This window comes from Amblyomma maculatum, chromosome 1 (genome assembly GCF_055883805.1).
Source record: "Amblyomma maculatum isolate TAMU_Amacu chromosome 1, ASM5588380v1, whole genome shotgun sequence".
Taxonomy (NCBI): Eukaryota; Metazoa; Arthropoda; class Arachnida; order Ixodida; family Ixodidae; genus Amblyomma; species Amblyomma maculatum.
Window position 1 is genome coordinate 481,527,551 of NC_139344.1, and position 20,397 is coordinate 481,547,947.

The following is a 20,397-nucleotide window of genomic DNA, read 5'->3' on the forward strand; positions in this document are numbered from 1 at the left end:
CAATGATCGTTCCCATGCTAAGGCGCTATGCAAGATATCGTTAAGTTGCTGCCCCCACTGATAGCGAGCTGGGCTGGAAATGTCAACTCAACAGTGGAGCGATGTTAAGGCATAAACCTCTCTCAAGAAAGGTTTTCCGTCTGCGATTGGTAATTTTTTCCTTTTTTTGGGTGGCCATTAAATAAGCGTACTCGGCTGCTCGCTGAATATCATCTGCAGTTGCGCTCTGACGCATGAACATTCTTGTGATAACAGCTAAGAGTTTCACAATAGCAACACTCGATGCGCGTTCTTCCATTCTAAATTACGAACCAGCAAAATTTTATGGGTTTACGAGCAGCCAATAAAAATAGTAATAAAAACTTTCGTCCCATATACGTAGCACTTTGAGGCAGACCGGCTCTATCAAGCGCGCTTACTTTGTCCGGTCATGCAAAATGCGGGAAGCCATGACGGATAGCGTTCTGGCGTACAAAGTTTAAGGTCTCCAACTGAGCCGAAGATCCCAGGTTATCATCTAGATTTAACCTAATAAACATCTTCATATTTTCACTGTAAAATTTGTCGCAGTGAGATAGGAAAGTTGGTTACATGTCGAATTTTCACAGAGGTTGCTCAGAGTGGGACATTTTTTATTGGATAGCGCTGGCAGCTTAGAACAGGTTGATATCAATTTGTGTATAAACGCTGTATGCAGAAATGACTAAATGGTATGAAAATGACACACGGAATTCGCGACATAATTAAGTGGTTATGCATTAGGCTACCATGGCAGCTGAACAGCTTCGAATTGCTCACAGCCGGGTCACATTTTAATGTGACGAACAACTGGATTCGAATCGTAAAACAGCGCGGACAACAAGAAAGACACGGGAAAGTCTACCAACTTGCCCCAATTGAACATTCTGGATTCGAATGCAACATCATGGCAATGAGCGCTCTCCAATCGATTGGCCTTGAACCACCGTCACTCGGGGTACACTCCAGTATACATCCTTGCCGAGCAAGCGCTAAGTGCTGACATAGTCACACTAGACATGACAGTATATACTAATTCTTGTTGCCAAATTGTGTGAAGCGGGGCTCTTATATACCTAAAATAATAGGCTTATACCACGCCGACGCCTCCCGCAAAGCGCAGTCAGGCGCAGCTCTCCGCGCGCGGCTGTCCCTGAACGGTGGCGCCGTGGCGGTGGCGACGGGAATTAGGCGCCTTCCGCCAGTTTCGGGCGACGTAGCAGGCCGCACCTAGTGCGGTTCCATCGAGCAGCCGTGCATCTTGGGATATTTGCAAACACACTCTAAGAAAAAAGGGTGTGCGAAAGGGGTAAAAAGGGCATAGCATGGTCCTTTACCCCCTTTAGAAGGCCTTGGGGGTAACTTTGCACCTGCTGGAAGCAGGTCCCTATTCACTTACCCCCTCTTAGAAAACTTGCACCCTACTGCAACCCTACTTACCCTCTCTACCAGCGTTTGTGTGTTTGTGTGTGTGTTCGTGCCCCTTAGACAGCGGTGTGAATAGTTTGGGCACATGTCACGATGGGACGCTCGTGTAGCATTCTGTCCCATCATGTCTCGTTCCTGCACCGTCGCTTTCAGAGAGGGGACGCCTTTTGTGCAACCTTCGCCACCGTTTTTCTCTCGCGGTGTTTGGGTCCTTCTCCATGTTTACTCTCCCCAGTCAGGAACTGCAAGCTGCAGGTGTGCCCTGGTTTCTATGGGGTGACGTAATGACTGCAAAACTGCTTCTAAATTGTAATGAAACAGCAGATACTTTAGTTTTGCTTGTGGGAGTAATGCTCTGGCAGTGCACAGCCTGTTTCAGGCTTATAGTGGAGCCACTCCGACTGCATAGCGAACTGTCACGGGCCGTTCTGCAAACTTATCTCCTAAGCTGCTTAAAGGAAAGAAAAGGCACAGTATCTGTCACACTTCTTGGTAGAATCCTGAACCACACCGTAAGGGGAAGCTTGAGAAGCATCGAAGGAAGGTGGATTAAAATAAAAGAGAGAAAGAGGTGCTGGTTGTGTTCAGCAACAAAATTATGCACATATTTGATTTTACCTGAAGCGCATACAGCTCGTTCGGCCGAAAAGGCATCGCCATTGCCATGGTCGTCGCCGAAACTCGCAACTCGTGGAAAAATATATGCTCTGTTTTATATTAAAATCTTGATAAAATCGATTCCTTATACAGCTTTCAGGGTGGTGTCATACCCTTTTCGCGTCACATTTAGCATCCATCTGCTAGTCATGTTGAAGGTTAGTTTGCGACAGAGATTGGAACCAACGACCTATGTACAGCTGCCGAAATCTTAACTGACGTTCGTGACGGCAGTACTTTCTGTAATTCTGAGTGTTACAGAGCAGCTAACCTGCGAAAAGTCAAGTATAAGAAATGGCTCACCAAGCTTTTGCGTAATCTTGATCATCTGGCAAGTATTGTCCTTATTAAGGCGCAGGAGCATAGAAAAGGAGGTCGTCATGCGCACGCCAGTTAAAGATTTGGGCGGCTCTACCTCCGTTCTTATGCCTTTCATTTTAAAATTCGCCGTTCAACGAGAAGTGAGGCAGATAGAGCACCCTCCGTTCCTTCAAACAAAGCAAACTAAAGGCGTTAATCACATTGCCAAACTCTGCGTCTCTTAACGGCAAGAATTCGCGGAATGAAAACGCCGTGTTAAAGGCGCTATCGCGTCTACAGCTTTGGTGTCATGCTGGCTTGAAATTATTTAATTTTATAGCGTTAACTAGAGGCAGGCTGGTGGGCAGCTGAAAGCTGTGACACTCGAGGACAAATTTCATCAAAAGGTGATTCTTTCTACTAGTTTTTTGTTGAATGCGACCAGATACACTGAAAATAAGGATTTCTTCACCTTCATTTACTGTACCGCGGAAAGTATGTCAGTCGGACATTCTTAGTTTACAAATGGACACACGCACACGTATGTATAATATATATATATATATATATATATATATATATATATATATATATATATATATATATATATATATATATATATATATATATATATATATATATATATAAAAGTGAAAAATTGCTTCATACTGTTTCCAAGTTTATTTGTAGTCGACGTTTCGGCAGGAGCCCTGCCTTTCTCAGGGCAGGGCTCCTGCCGAAACGTCGACTACAAATAAACTTGGAAACAGTATGAAGCAATTTTTCACTTTTATGTAACCTCTAGCAACCAAGTACGTCTATTTACTTATGCTATATATATATATATATATATATATATATATATATATATATATATATATATATATATATATGCTTAAACTGAACATTAAAAAGGCAAAGATCATGGCGTCTGCCCCTATCAAGTCCTGGAGCATCAAGAGGCAAGAAGTGGAAGCTGTGACAGATTTTCTCTCTTGGGCTCCAAGATTAACCCGGAAAGAGACTGCAGCCATGAAATTGGGAGACGCCTGCTCCTGGGCAAGAGAGGCATGGCTAGCCTTGACCGCCTAGTAAAGAGCAGAGACATTACACTATCAACCAAGATCCGTATAACTCGTTCTATGGTCTTTCCAGTTGTGATGTGTGGATGCGAGAGTTGGACTGTGAACAAGGCTGACCGCCGAAGAACTGACGCGTTTGAATTGTGGTGCTGGCGGAGACTCTTGAGAGTTCCTTGGACGGCCAGAAGATCAAATCAGTCGATATTGTCGACCATAAACCCTGACTGCTCATTGGAGGGTCAAATTCTAAAGTTAAAGCTCAGCTACTTTGGTCATCTGATGAGAAGGGAGGAGTCGCTGGAGAAAGATTTGATGTTGGGAAAGTTTGAGGGCCACCGGAGAAGGGGTAGGCAGCAAACGCGATGGTTGGATGGCATCCTCGAGGCGCTGCAGATGAAGTTATGTGATGTTAGGAAGATAGTGGGAGACCGGAAAGCGTGGCGTAATATGGTCCATTATATATATATATATATATATATATATAGCTCAAAATTTCGGGCAGAAATGGCATTTTGTCGATGGTATGGTTCTTGCCTGATTCGATCACAAGTCGGATGTTCCATTTGTATGCGGCGGCAATGCCGGTGGTATCGCTGAGGCAGTGGCTTGTCTTGCATCGCAGCCGCCGCATATTATGGGAACATTCGACTTCTGATCGAATCAGGCAAGTACGCCAAACAACTTTATTATTATAAATACCAACGGCAAAATTCCATTTCTGTGCGAAATTTTAGCTGTGAGGATTTTGCGGTTTAGTTTGGAGGAGCATTCTACAGCGCGCTGGTAATTGTGCAACGCCCTGTATATTCCTGGGTCTCCTCTTTTAGAGAGTTTTTACGTTTCTGCAAACGACCTACCTGCCTGTCTGTCCTATAAATGCACTTTTCCACGGGCCGTCGGAATGCGGTAAATAACTCGTCTTGCCTCGACCGAGGTTTTCATTTGCTTGATCTTACTGTTCTACACACATGCTTTCTTCTTCATTTCTTTTTTTTTAATTGTCAAAAATAGGCTAATCAGTTTGGAAAGTGAAGAAAACAGAATGCGTACACCGTGTCGTATTGCTCTGTATTAATATTGCAGGAGACGTTATTTTTGCATGTCATCATTCATAATTTTTTCATTCGTTCCGATTTCAGCAGGTTCTTTTAATTTTAAGGTGTACAAACTGCCCCAAGAGCTAGCTCTATTGTTCTTAGTTTACCAGGGCTCCTTTTTTCGCAGTGCTTCGGCGTGTTTCGTACTTGCTGCACCAGGCTGTCGGGTGGTTCCAATCGCCACTTCTCCGGCGCTTTTGTGATGAAACACGACGCATGCATGTTTTCCGCCACGCCGCACACCAGGCACTTCGCGTTTTTCAATGCAGCACACACGTGTTTGCAGCAGCATTGTGCGACACGATGCCTTCGAGCATAAGTTGAGTGGAAGCCTTACAAAAGGCCAGCTAGCTGGCTGCGGAGCCACGTACAACCTGTGATACTTGCACGTGGTCACTTATCCTTTCTAGTTCCGAGAATTCAGGAAACTGGGCATTGATTTCTTCGCTCGCCGTATGACACAGCGCAAAGGTGACGCACGCTCTTTTGTCTTGATAAGCTTGCCCCTTCAGTGAACATCAGAATTTTGACACTGAATCTCAAGCGCCAATGATGGAGGTGGGGTAAGAAACAATCTGAAGAACCTGCTGCTCCCCGGAACTCTTTTCTTCCCAGCATGAAGTCATTTTTCGACGGACTTTCGGAAACCAGTTTGGCTGTATCTTCCACAGTGCCTAGGCGAGGTACACAATACTTCATTGTGAACAATACGACAGGTCCCAGGGAGCCCAAAATGCGTGCCTCTTTTCGACGGCGAGCACATGGTGGCTCTGAACACATACTCTTCTCAAGGCTCCGTGGGGTCACGAGTTATTCCAGCAGAAGCGATGTCCTGTTCGGACGCGGAAGCATCAAGTGGTCTCAGTCTTATGCCTATGGGCTGCACTGCCCTTGAGTTGTAAATATTTGTATCATACTCAACATACAAATAGATATGTGCGAGCAAAGTCCTTCGTTGTCGCTGCAGGGAACTACCCCCTGTAAAGACGTAATCTTAAATTAACTGACGCGGCAGAATTCTGTTAAGGGCACAGCTCACGACGACTCTGCAATCAGCGACGACGTGCAGCTTGGATAAAGCAAGAGGTACGCATCTTCTAGTGCTGCAACAGTCTTGGGCTGCCCAAAAGCAGCAGCGGAGGAGAGATCACGTTAGCAGATTCGCTGGGCCAGCGTTGAGAACAACTATGGACTTGAAAGGTTGCTGCTGCTGCGGTGGCGCCATGTACCAGCTTCGGACTTCATTACGCATGTCAATGATGGGCGACAGCAGCAGGTGCGGCGGCAGCGGTCAACGTAAACCGGCGCATGGTGCTTGTAAGTTCCATTTTTCAAACTTTTTGCTGCCCTTATTGTGGGTTTAAGCCGGTACTCGTTTAATCAGCATGCGTCGCAATAGTGAGCACAGTGTTAAGTCCGAGGTTCGAGTGGTCCCAATCTCTATGATCAGCAGCGTGACTGCATTTGAGTGACCACCCATACGTATAGCATGTGTTTCAGCGAAGGTGAACCAGAATTTTTAAAACTGCTTTTTGTGATATTGAGGTGGTTTCAAATTGCAGTTGTTTACATCAGGATACAGTTTAATCAAGCTAATTTGGTGGTTAACTAAACTCGTAACAATTGACTTCTTATGGCACTTACGTAATCAATATTCGTGATTACCCAAGTTTGCAAGTGCGAGATGCCGGGCTAGTGCGCACTGCATTCTTAAAGAACAGCGCAACGAACAACACGGAAACGCACAGAATGGATGGACACTGCCGCTGACTATACTTCGTCTCACAAGATGCTTGCAGCACTGCGAAAGGCAGAGGCACCCCAGTGTAATCAGGATCACGCGCACTGCAATAGGCAATTGTGCTCCTACGCGGCTCTTGCCACCAAATTGGCGGGGGCAACAGTATAAAAGCACAATTCTCTATTATAGTGTGCAGGGGCGAGAGGCACTTAGGAGCACAATTGCAAGGACTCCTCTGCCCTTTGCAGTGCTGCAGATAACTTGTGAGACGAACAACAACTGAAATTTTACTACCGAGCAAAACATATATAAACATGCATAAAGAGGTGGAGCCAGGGCGATTACTATAGACTGTTTTCGGTGATCGCACAGCATCACCTTGGCTTCACACCTTTGTGCATGTTTATAAGTGTTGTGCTCCGAAATAAAATTTCAGTTGTTATTGAGCGCCTGTGTCCGTCCATTCTTCTGTGTGTTTTCTTGTTGTTCCTTGCACTCTTATTTAGGCATACCTAAGTTTGGTCTAGTTTTGGGACATGTCCTTCAGAGTTATCTGGCGTTGAGAGCTTGCGTTGTTGATTACTGTGTCATATCCTTTCTCCTACAGTAAAACCGCTTAAATGAATCATGCACACAGCTTTGAACTTCAGGCCAGTTCGCGCAGCTTAATTTCATGTCTCATAATGGACATTTTTGCAGTAGCTTCATGCAATTGCACAAAGCCCCATCATCTACCATTTTTGATGACCATGCTTGCGAAAATGGAGGAGTTTTCTGAGCGTGATTTTTCACGAACGTCCCCTCAGTTATCGACGCCCTGGCCTGCTGCACAATAATGGACCTTCTCTCAGCTGCGCACCCCTCCTGTGAGCGCCAGGTGAAGTACCCTTGACGGGACGGCTAGGTTACTGAGGTTCCCTCGCATATTTCCAGCAAACATTTTTTCACAATAGTTGAGTGGGCTTATTTTCTGAGCAGTAGTTGAATGCAGGGCTGTCAAGTGCAGGGGGAAGGTATATCAGGGCGTGTCCACAGATGCCTAAAGCATATCACTACACATGCTAGCTGAAAGTAGCCCAGCACTTATATATACTGCTTGGAAAACAGGCCGGCACCACTACTGCGAAAGAATTTGTGCAGAAAAAATAGGAGCGATCCTCGGTAACCCGCCCCGTCAGATGTTCCTCGCTTGGCGGCCACAAGAAGGGTGCGGTGCTGGAAAAATGTGGAAAAATGGGTACAAGCGTCCCCCGGCCTGGTGCTCGGCTTTTACAGGGGTGTACGTTTGGGAGAAGCTCCGTTAACCCCGCTGCGCGCCCCTCCTCCGCAGTGGGCCCAAACCCAGTTTCGAACCTCGCAGCCTGCAAAGATGGTTCTGTTTGTCTTGCAAAGGTACTTCCTTTGACCCTCACCTGAAGTGCTCCCTTAGAGCCTCAGCTGCAACAAGGCCACCGAAGCGGTGGCCTTGTGGTAGAGCATCCGCCTCGCATTCGGGAGGTACCGGGTTCGATCCCTGGTGCCGCCGGGTACCCACCGGTTTTCAAATGGGTACAAGCTTTCCCCCGGCCTGGTGCTCGGCTCTTCTGGGGTGAAATGCTTGGGAAAAGGGGTCACGGCCCAAATAGTTGCGCCGATGTGGCAGTGAATCGTTCCGCCATCGGACAACAATAAGTCCGCCTTGCGCGGCAACAGCCCATTATGTGTGGCCCTTTTTTTCAGCACGGCCTTTGCAGGCCATGGTTGTTCGAAACTAAGCCCCGAGGGGGCACAGCAGGGTTAGCAGAGCCTCTTCCAAACGCACACCCCTAAAAGAGCCGGGCGCCGGGCCGGGGGACGTTTGTACCCAATTTTACCGGTGGGTGTCCGGCGGCGGGTTTCGAACTGACCACCTCCCGCAGCCGAGACGGGCGCCCAAACCACTCGGCCTTGTGGTAGAGCATCCGCCTCGCATTCGGGAGGTACCGGGTTCGATCCCTGGTGCCGCCGGGTACCCACCGGTTTTTAAATGGGTACAAGCTTTCCCCCGGCCTGGTGCTCGGCTCTTCTGGGGTGAAATGCTTGGGAAAAGGGGTCACGGCCCAAATAGTTGCGCCGATGTGGCAGTGATTCGTTCCGCCATCGGACAACAATAAGTCCGCCTTGCGCGGCAACAGCCCATTATGTGGCCCTTTTTTTTTCGTTTTGTTTTTTTAGGACTGCTGCAGCTGAGGCTCTAAGGGAGCACTTCAGGTGAGGGTCAAAGGAAGTACCTTTGCAAGACAAACAGAACCACCTTTGCAGGCTGCGAGGTTCGAAACTGCGTTTGGGCCCACTGCGGAGGAGGGGCGCGCAGCGGGGTTTACGGAGCTTCTCCCAAACGTACACCCCTGTAAAAGCGGAGCACCAGGCCGGGGGACGCTTGTACCCATTTTTACCGGTGGGTGTCCGGCGGTGGGTTTCGAACTGACTACCTAGTCGTGGCCGAGTGGTTTGGGCGCCCGTCTCGGCTGCGGGAGGTGGTCAGTTCGAAACCCGCCTCCGGACACCCACCGGTAAAATTGGGTACAAACGTCCCCCGGCCCGGCGCTCTGCTGAGGCTCTAAGGGAGCACTTCAGGTGAGGGTCAAAGGAAGTACCTTTGCAAGACAAACAGAACCACCTTTGCAGGCTGCGAGGTTCGAAACTGGGTTTGGGCCCACTGCGGAGGAGGGGCGCGCAGCGGGGTTTACGGAGCTTCTCCCAAACGCACACCCCTGTAAAAGCCGAGCACCAGGCCGGGGGACGCTTGTACCCATTTTTACCGGTAGGTGTCCGGCGGTGGGTTTCGAACTGACCACCTCCCGCAGCCGAGACGGGCGCTCTAACCACTAACCACTAAGCCGTGGCCTAGTGGTTAGAGCGCCCGTCTCGGCTGCGGGAGGTGGTCAGTTCGAAACCCACCGCCGGACACCCACCGGTAAAACTGGGTACAAGCGTCCCCCGGCCTGGTGCTCGGCTTTTACAGGGGTGTGCGTTTGGGAGAAGCTCCGTAAACCCCGCCGCGCCCCTCCTCCGCAGTGGGCCCAAACCCAGTTTCGAACCTCGCAGCCTGCAAAGGTGGTTCTGTTTGTCTTGCAAAGGTACTTCCTTTGACCCTCACCTGAAGTGCTCCCTTAGAGCCTCAGCTGCAGCAGTCCTAAAAAAACAAAACGAAAAAAAAAGGGCCACATACTGGGCTTTTGCCGCGCGAGGCGGGCTTATTGTTGTCCGATGGCGGAACTGAACACTGCCACATCGGCGCAACTATTTAGGCCGTGACACCTTTTCCCAAGCATTTCACCCCAGAAGAGCCGAGCACCAGGCCGGGGGAAAGCTTGTACCCATTGAAAAACCGGTGGGTAACCGGCGGCACCAGGGATCGAACCCGGTACCTCCCGAATGCGAGGCGGATGCTCTACCACAAGGCCATCGCTTCGGTTCCATTTTTTTTTCGTTTTGTTTTTTTAGGACTGCTGCAGCTGAGGCTCTAAGGGAGCACTTCAGGTGAGGGTCAAAGGAAGTACCTTTGCAAGACAAACAGAACCACCTTTGCAGGCTGCGAGGTTCGAAACTGGGTTTGGGCCCACTGCGGAGGAGGGGCGCGCAGCGGGGTTTACGGAGCTTCTCCCAAACGCACACCCCTGTAAAAGCCGAGCACCAGGCCGGGGGACGCTTGTACCCATTTTTACCGGTGGGTGTCCGGCGGTGGGTTTCGAACTGACCACCTCCCGCAGCCGAGACGGGCGCTCTAACCACTAGGCCCTAACCAGTCGTGGCCTAGTGGTTAGGGCGCCCGTCTCGGCTGCGGGAGGTGGTTCGTTTGAAACCCGCCGCCGGACACCCACCGGTAAAAATGGGTACAAGCGTCCCCCGGCCTGGCGCCCGGCCCAAACCCAGTTTCGAACCTCGCAGCCTGCAAAGGTGGTTCTGTTTGTCTTGCAAAGGTACTTCCTTTGACCCTCACCTGAAGTGCTCCCTTAGAGCCTCAGCTGCAGCAGTCCTAAAAAAGGGCCACATAATGGGCTGTTGCCGCGCAAGGCGGACTTATTGTTGTCCGATGGCGGAACGAATCACTGCCACATCGGCGCAACTATTTGGGCCGTGACCCCTTTTCCCAAGCATTTCACCCCAGAAGAGCAGGGCGCCAGGCCGGGGGACGCTTGTACCCATTTTTACCGGTGGGTGTCCGGCGGCGGGTTTCGAACGAACCACCTCCCGCAGCCGCGACGGACGCCCTAACCACTAGCCGTGGCCTAGTGGTTAGAGCGCCCGTCTCGGCTGCGGGAGGTGGTCAGTTCGAAACCCACCGCCGGACACCCACCGGTAAAAATGGGTACAAGCGTCCCCCGGCCTGGTGCTCGGCTTTTACAGGGGTGTGCGTTTGGGAGAAGCTCCGTAAACCCCGCTGCGCGCCCCTCCTCCGCAGTGGGCCCAAACCCAGTTTCGAACCTCGCAGCCTGCAAAGGTGGTTCTGTTTGTCTTGCAAAGGTACTTCCTTTGACCCTCACCTGAAGTGCTCCCTTAGAGCCTCAGCTGCAGCAGTCCTAAAAAAAAAAACAAAACGAAAAAAAAGGGCCACATACTGGGCTTTTGCCGCGCGAGGCGGACTTATTGTTGTCCGATGGCGGAACGAATCACTGCCACATCGGCGCAACTATTTACGCCGTGACACCTTTTCCCAAGCTATTCACCCCTGAAGAGCCGAGCACCAGGCCGGGGGAAAGCTTGTACCCATTGAAAAACCGGTGGGTAACCGGCGGCACAAGGGATCCAACCTGGTACCTCCCGAATGCGAGGCGGATGCTCTACCACAAGGCCACCGCTTCGGTTCGGTGGGACTGCAGTGATCTCTGAGAAGTGAACTTCATCAGTGACAGTGAACCTTCACGTCTTTCGACACGCTGGCTTAAAGCGTTTCGCACTTGAAACAAGGCATTTTCTGAGTTTTCGCGTGTGCAGGACACGACTCGTTTTCAGTTTTGAACCCCGTGAAACACGGTAACTCGAACCACCTTTGCAGGCTGAATGTTCGAAACTATTTTGCCCCAGAAGGAGCGCAGCGGGGTTTGCGGAGCCTCTTCCAAGCGCCGAAGTCGTGGCCGAGTGGTTTGGGCGCCCGTCTCGGCTGCGGGAGGTGGTCAGTTCGAAACACGCCGCCGGACACCCACCGGTAAAATTGGGTACAAACGTCCCCCGGCCCGGCGCCCGGCTCTTTTATGGGTGTGCGTTTGGAAGAGGCTCTGCTAACCCTGCTGTGCCCCCTCGGGGGCTTAGTTTCGAACAACCATGGCCTGCAAAGGCCGTGCTGAAAAAAAAAAAAAAACGACAAACACCCCGTCTCGGCTGCGGGAGGTGGTCAGTTCGAAACCCACCGCCGGACACCCACCGGTAAAAATGGGTACAAGCGTCCCCCGGCCTGGTGCTCGGCTTTTACAGGGGTGTGCGTTTGGGAGAAGGTCCGTAAACCCCGCTGCGCGCCCCTCCTCCGCAGTGGGCCCAAACCCAGTTTCGAACCTCGCAGCCTGCAAAGGTGGTTCTGTTTGTCTTGCAAAGGTACTTCCTTTGACCCTCACCTGAAGTGCTCCCTTAGAGCCTCAGCTGCAGCAGTCCTAAAAAAACAAAACGAAACAAAACCGGCCTGGTGCTCGGCTCTTCTGGGGTGAAATGCTTGGGAAAAGGGGTCACGGCCCAAATAGTTGCGCCGATGTGGCAATGATTCGTTCCGCCATCGGACAACAATAAGTCCGCCTTGCGCGGCAACAGCCCATTATGTGGCCCTTTTTTTCGTTTTGTTTTTTTAGGACTGCTGCAGCTGAGGCTCTAAGGGAGCACTTCAGGTGAGGGTCAAAGGAAGTACCTTTGCAAGACAAACAGAACCACCTTTGCAGGCTGCGAGGTTCGAAACTGGGTTTGGGCCCACTGCGGAGGAGGGGCGCGCAGCGGGGTTTACGGAGCTTCTCCCAAACGTACACCCCTGTAAAAGCCGAGCACCAGGCCGGGGGACGCTTGTACCCATTTTTACCGGTGGCTGTCCGGCGGTGGGTTTCGAACTGACCACCTCCCGCAGCCGAGACGGGCGCTGCCGCATTCGGAAGCAGTGGTCTTGTGGTAGAGCATCCGCCTCGCATTCGGGAGGTACCGGGTTCGATCCCTGGTGCCGCCGGTTACCCACCGGTTTTTAAATGGGTACAAGCTTTCCCCCGGCCTGGTGCTCGGCTCTTCTGGGGTGAAATGCTTGGGAAAAGGGGTCACGGCCCAAATAGTTGCGCCGATGTGGCAGTGATTCGTTCCGCCATTGGACAACAATAAGTCCGCCTTGCGCGGCAACAGCCCATTATGTGGCCCTTTTTTTTTCTCGCAAAGTCAGACAGGCCGGAAATCCGGACTTGCCGTGGGACTGCAGTGATCTCTGAGAAGTGAACTTCATCAGTGACAGTGAACCTTTACGTCTTTCGACACGCTGGCTTAAAGCGTTTCGCACTTGAAACAAGGCATTTTCTGAGTTTTCGCGTGTGCAGGACACGACTCGTTTTCAGTTTTGAACCCCGTGAAACACGGTAACTCGAACCACCTTTGCAGGCTGAAGTGTTCGAAACTATTTTGCCCCAGAAGGAGCGCAGCGGGGTTTGCGGAGCCTCTTCCAAGCGCACACCCCTGTGAGAGCCGGGCGCCAGGCAGGGGGACGCTTGTACCCATTTTTACCGGTGGGTGTCCGGCGGCGGGTTTCGAACGAACCACCTACCGCAGCCGAGACGGGCGCCCTAACCACTAGGCCACGACTGCGTCCGAGTGGTTTGGGCGCCCGTCTCGGCTGCGGGAGGTGGTCAGTTCGAAACCCGCCGCCGGACACCCACCGGTAAAATTGGGTACAAACGTCCCCCGGCCCGGCGCCCGGCTCTTTTAGGGGTGTGCGTTTGGAAGAGGCTCTGCTAACCCTGCTGTGCCCCCTCGGGGGCTTAGTTTCGAACAACCATGGCCTGCAAAGGCCGTGCTGAAAAAAAAAAAAGAAACCACCTGGCTGCGTGATAAAAAAAAAAAACACCAGAAAATCCTCGCAGTCCAGAGCAGGTCGGCTCCGGCTGCAACAAAAAATAAGTCCATTATGTGACCCTTTTTCCAAGCCTTTCACCCCAGAAGAGCCGAGCACCAGGCAAAAAGGCTTATTGTTGTCCGATGGCGGAACTGATCACTGCCACATCGGCGCAACTATTTAGGCCGTGACACCTTTTCCCAAGCATTTCACCCCAGAAGAGCCGAGCAGCAGGCCGGGGGAAAGCTTGTACCCATTGAAAAACCGGTGGGTACCCGGCGGTACTGGGGATCGAACCCCGTACCTCCCGAATGCGAGGCGGATGCTCTACCACAAGGCCACCGCTTCGGTTTGGGCGCCCGTCTCGGCTGCGGGAGGTGGTCAGTTCGAAACCCACCGCCGGACACCCACCGGTAAAAATGGGTACAAGCGTCCCCCGGCCTGGTGCTCGGCTTTTACAGGGGTGTGCGTTTGGGAGAAGCTCCGTAAACCCCGCTGCGCGCCCCTCCTCCGCAGTGGGCCCAAACCCAGTTTCGAACCTCGCAGCCTGCAAAGGTGGTTCTGTTTGTCTTGCAAAGGTACTTCCTTTGACCCTCACCTGAAGTGCTCCCTTAGAGCCTCAGCTGCAGCAGTCCTAAAAAAAAAACGAAAAAAAAAGGCCACATAATGGGCTGTTGCCGCGCAAGGCGGACTTATTGTTGTCCGATGGCGGAACGAATCACTGCCACATCGGCGCAACTATTTGGGCCGTGACCCCTTTTCCCAAGCATTTCACCCCAGAAGAGCCGAGCACCAGGCCGGAGGAAAGCTTGTACCCATTTAAAAACCGGTGGGTAACCGGCGGCACCAGGGATCGAACCCGGTACCTCCCGAATGCGAGGCGGATGCTTTTCGTTTTGTTTTTTTTAGGACTGCTGCAGCTGAGGCTCTAAGGGAGCACTTCAGGTGAGGGTCAAAGGAAGTACCTTTGCAAGACAAACAGAACCACCTTTGCAGGCTGCGAGGTTCGAAACTGGGTTTGGGCCCACTGCGGAGGAGGGGCGCGTGCCGGGGTTTACGGAGCTTCTCCCAAACGCACACCCCTGTAAAAGCCGAGCACCAGGCCGGGGGACGCTTGTACCCATTTTCACCGGTGGGTGTCCGGCGGTGGGTTTCGAACTGACCACCTCCCACAGCCGAGACGGGTGGTTAGAGCGCCCGTCTCGGCTGCGGGAGGTGGTCAGTTCGAAACCCACCGCCGGACACCCACCGGTAAAAATGGGTACAAGCGTCCCCCGGCCTGGTGCTCGGCTTTTACAGGGGTGTACGTTTGGGAGAAGCTCCGTAAACCCTGACCGAAGCGGTGGCCTTGTGGTAGAGCATCCGCCTCGCATTCGGGAGGTACCGGGTTCGATGCCTGGTGCCGCCTGTTACCCGCCGGTTTTTCAATGGGTACAAGCTTTCCCCCGGCCTGGTGCTCGGCTCTTCTGGGGTGAAATGCTTGGGAAAAGGTGCCACGGCCCAAATAGTTGCGCTGATGTGGCAGTGATTCGTTCCGCCATCGGACAACAATAAGTCCGCCTTGCGCGGCAACAGCCCATTATGTGGCCCTTTTTTTTTTGTTTTGTTTTTTTAGGACTGCTGCAGCTGAGGCTCTAAGGGAGCACTTCAGGTGAGGGTCAAAGGAAGTACCTTTGCAAGACAAACAGAACCACCTTTGCAGGCTGCGAGGTTCGAAACTGGGTTTGGGCCCACTGCGGAGGAGGGGCGCGCAGCGGGGTTTACGGAGCTTCTCCCAAACGTACACCCCTGTAAAAGCCGAGCACCAGGCCGGGGGACGCTTGTACCCATTTTTACCGGTGGGTGTCCGGCGGTGGGTTTCGAACTGACCACCTCCCGCAGCCGAGACGGGCGCTCTAACCACTAGGCCTAGAGGTTAGAGCGCCCGTCTCGGCTGAGGGAGGTGGTCAGTTCGAAACCCACCGCCGGACACCCACCGGTAAAAATGGGTAAAAGCGTCCCCCGGCCTGGTGCTCGGCTTTTACAGGGGTGTGCGTTTGGGAGAAGCTCCGTAAACCCCGCTGCGCGCCCCTCCTCCGCAGTGGGCCCAAACCCAGTTTCGAACCTCGCAGCCTGCAAAGGTGGTTCTGTTTGTCTTGCAAAGGTACTTCCTTTGACCCTCACCTGAAGTGCTCCCTTAGAGCCTCAGCTGCAGCAGTCCTAAATAAAGGGCCACATAATGGGCTGTTGCCGCGCAAGGCGGACTTATTGTTGTCCGATGGCGGAACGAATCACTGCCACATCGGCGCAACTATTTGGGCCGTGACCCCTTTTCCCAAGCATTTCACCCCAGAAGAGCCGAGCACCAGGCCGGGGGAAAGCTTGTACCCATTTAAAAACCGGTGGGTAACCGGCGGCACCAGGGATCGAACCCGGTACCTCCCGATTGCGAGGCGGATGCTCTACCACAAGGCCACCGCTTCGGTTCCAACACGCTTCCATTTTTTTTTTGCCGCGCCGCCGCAGTTTAGTCGCCGAGGTGTTTCCATCGCTAGCATGTGTATACATTGTGAATGTGTCTATTCCCTCCACATCTCATTTTTCTCTCGTTTTTCTCTCACACAGGTTCTCTCGGAGTATGGATTCAACCACGACGATGACAAAAGACTGCTCGGTTATCCTGCCATTTTCAAATGCAATAAAAAGTAAACTCTGCCTTCCGTTCTCATGTACTAATATCGGTGTGCAAACTGCACCCTGAATGGCTACATGACCCGTCACAAATATGTCGCTCTAGCACGAAGAAACCAACATTGCGGAAGCGAGGGCGTCTGTGACCGGCTGACGAAGACATCATACATATTTTCACCAAACGTTTTTCTTCTGTATAGGGCCTATGTTAATGCTGTCTGATGTTGCAGCGGAGGCAGCATTACCACACATGTGCCAAACGCTTGGAGTCGCTTGCGTTGCAAATAAAGAAAATGTATGTCTCGTATCGCTTCGATAGCGGCCATGTCTTGTGACTGACTGCACAATCAGTAGAAGTGTGGTTCTTTTCAAATTACTAGCGTACCAGTGTGCGCCTAGACTATATTTAGAAGGGCGCAAACATACCCTTCGAAGGAAAAGAACATTATCTTAAATGGGTGTAAAAAACACTATAATATGAATGTATTTTATTTCTCTGGGTGGTAATATTACCCTTCCAAACGAAGCATAAATATGAACGTAAAAGTGCAAAGTTACGCCCATTCATAGGGTGCAAAGATGCACTTACGGGGTGCTGTAGTAAGCTCATTACGCTGGCATAAATGCCGACTCTGTGAGGGTAAGTTTACGCCTTATGATTAAGCATAAGCTTATTCCAGCTGGGAGCAAACATGCACCCTATTTTAGAGCATATGTTTGCACTTTCATGGCCTAACCTTTAGTCCTTCTGAGAAAGGGTAACGTTATTCCCCAGAAGCATATACTCTCACTTCACCATATGGCATAACGTTAGCCTCGTTGTAGCGTAAACTTTACACCAGACACACTTAAGCCCCCGTCGAGGGTGTAACTTTGCACCCAAAGGGGCTCCCCAGTGCGTCAGTGGACTTACCCCCCTAAAGGGGTAAGATCACACCTTCTTTTCTTAGAGTGCAGAAGCTCCACGACCTATTCGGAAAGCCTATTGGCCGCCACATTGCCGCCAAAAAAGCGCTCGCCTCTCGCGCCCAAACATCTACGGAGTCTTATCTCACTTACATCCAAGACGTCCTGTCTCTATGCCGCAAAGTCGACCAAGGCATGCCTGAGGAGGATAAAGTTGGCCATATAATAAAAGGCATTGCCGACGATGCCTTCAACCTCCTGTTGTGCATGGGATTGCTCCAACGTGGACTCTGTGCTGCAGGTGTGCCGACGTTTACAGCAGGCGAAACAGAGGCGCATATCTCACCGTTTCATCCGGCTGCCGAACAGGGCTGCTAGCTCCTCCTGTATTGATATCCCGACTTCTCGACCGCCTGCTAATGACAGCACTTTGGCACGCATTGTCCGCCTAGAGCTTGAGGCAATGACTCCCGCAGCCTCACTGTCGCATACACCCGACAACACCCTGGCTACTATATCACTTATTAAGGCTGTTGTTCGCCAAGAGGTTGCGAAAATGGGCCTCCCTTCTACCAGCACCACCGACACCACGGATTCAGGACCTGCCCCTCCAGTAATTGCTGCCGCCTCAACCAACGCCGGTCTCTCGCGCCGATATCGTTACCGCAACCTAAATGAATGGCGTACCCACGACAATCGCCCCATCTGTTTTACTTGTTCTCGCGTTGGCCACATCTCCCGCCACTGCCGTAGTCGCTGGTACACGCCATCTCGTCAGTACACCTACGTCGACCGCCGCAGAGACTATGCCCCTCGCTATTCCTCACCTCTCCCTGACCAGACCCGTTCTGACCTCGGTTCCACTGTCTGTGCTACCAACCGTTCACCATCTCCGCAAGCACGACGTTCGCGTTCTCCTCTTCCTCGCCGCAGTTTGCCACCGTCTTATTCTGGCCACGTACCGAAAAACTAGCCAATTCAGCTCCCGGAGGTGACGCTGCATTTATGACCCGAACCGAAAAACCTCTGTTGACCCCTGCCCTACAAAATAACCGTATCGACGTCCTTGTGGATGGAGTTCCGTTTCTGCTCTAATTGATACAGGCGCCCAACTGTCCATTCTCAGCTCCTCATTTCGCCGTCGCCTCAAGAAAGTCCTTACGCCAGCCGTCTCGTACACAGTTCGCGTCGCCAATGGCAGCCCTGCTGCCGTGGTTGGCATGTGTACGGCGCGAGTTACAATTGCTGACCGTCATGCCCCAGTGTTGTTCACCATCCTACATGAATGCTCCCACGACGTTACCCTTGGCACTGACTTCTTTACAGCCCACTCTGCCCTTGTTGACTGCTCTAGCGGCCTACTTCGCTTGGACCTTCCGCTCTGCTCTGAAGACCCCTCCTGCTCACCCCGCCTTCGAACAGCACAGTTCAGCCGCCTTCCTCCTGAAACTGCCGTTTACATCCCTATGTCGCCATTTCCACCCGTCCCAGATGGCGATTATCTCGCTTGTCCCATTACTGCTGTCATGCTGCACCGGCACGTCACCCTTCCTCATCTAATTGTGCACATCTCAGAGAACCGCACCCCTCTCCCTGTCCTTAACTTCAGCTTTTCAACTCAAGTTCTGCCCGAGGGAATTTCATTAGCTACACTGTCCCCGATTACCGATTGTGCCATTTCAGCTCTGTCTACAGATCATACAACTGCCGTCCCTGCCAACAACCCCTCGTCGTCCTGCAACCTGAATTCGCCGCTGAGTTACACAAGCTTTTGTTTACCTGCAGTGACCTTTTTGACTTCGGTACCCGCCCATTGGGTCTAACAACAGTTGTCACCCACCGCATTGACACCGGTAAGGCCAGGCCTATTCACAGGCGGCCCTATCGTGTTTCGCTTGCCGAGCGACGCGTCATTCAAACGGAGGTCGAAAAGATGTTAGCGAACGACATAATCGAGCCTTCCAGTAGCCGCTGGGCATCCCCTGCCGTGCTGGTCACGAAGAAGGATAACAGTTGGAGATTCTGCATTGACTACCGTCATTTGAATAAGATAACCACAAACGATGTATATCCTCTTCCGCGCATCGACGACGCGCTTGATAGTTTGCACGGAGCCAGCTACTTTTCATCCATCGACCTTCGTTCCGGCTACTGGCAGATTTCTGTCGACGACAGAGACCGTGAAAAAACAGTGTTCATCACCCCTGACGGCCTCTACCAATTTAAAGTCACGTCTTTTGGCCTATGTAACGCCCCTGCAACTTTCGAACGGATGATGAACTCGTTGCTGCGCGGCTTCAAGTGAACGACTTGTCTTTGTTAATTAGACGACGTCATCGTTTTCTCGTCCACTTTTGACAGCCACCTCTCTCGCCTTTCTACCATTCTCGAGCTATTCCGCCACGCCGGCCTTCAACTCAACTCAAAGAAATGCAGTTTCGCCAATCGAGAAATCAAAGTCTTTGGTCACTTGGTTAATGCTTCCGGCGTTCAACCTGACCCTGACAAGATACGTGCCATCAGAGATTTTCCCACTTCGCGTTCATCCAGCAATGTCCGAAGCTTTATTGGCCTATGTTCCTATTTCCGACGAGTCGTCCCGAACTTCGCAGTCCTTGCTCGTCCGCTCACCCAACTCCTCAAGAAAGACGTTTCATTCTATTGGGGGCCTGAACAAGTTGCATCTTTCTCAGAGCTTATTGCTGCTCTAACAACTCCACCAGTCTTGGCCCACTTCAACCCTTCCGCCAATACTGAACTCCGTACCGACGCAAGTGGCCATGGAATAGGAGCTATACTCGCTCAGCAACAACACGGCCGTACAAGGGTGATTGCGTATGCCAGCCACCTCCTCTCAACACCCGAACAAAATTATTCTATGAAAGAGCGAGAGTGCCTGGCGCTTGTATGGGCTATTACGAAATTCCGCCCTTATTTGTTTGGCCGCCCTTTTACTGTGATAACAGACCATCATGCCTTGTGCTGGCTTTCCTCTCTCAAAGATCCTTCTGGCCGTTTGGGGCGCTGGGCGCTACGATTACAAGAATACACCTTTTCCGTCGCCTACAAGTCCGGCCGACTTCACCAAGATGCAGACTGTCACGTCATCCCGTCGACTCCCCTAGTCCTGCAGACACTGACGATGATGCATGTGTCTTGTCTGTCTCGGCCTTTGCTAACATTGCCAAGGAACAGCACTTAGATCCTCTGAATTCCATTATCCTCCGTCTTACCTCCGACCGCCCTGACCCATCTCTACACTTATTTGTTCTCCACTAGAACACTCTATACCGACGTAACATGCGACCAGATGGCACAGACCTTTTACTCATCGTTCCCCAACACCTGCGATCCACCATCCTTGAACAGTTCTATGATGCTCCCACGGCTGGCCACCCAGGTGTCTCTCGCACATACGACAGCCTGCGCCGACGTTTCTACTGGCCGGGGCTCTACCGCTCTGTCCAGCAG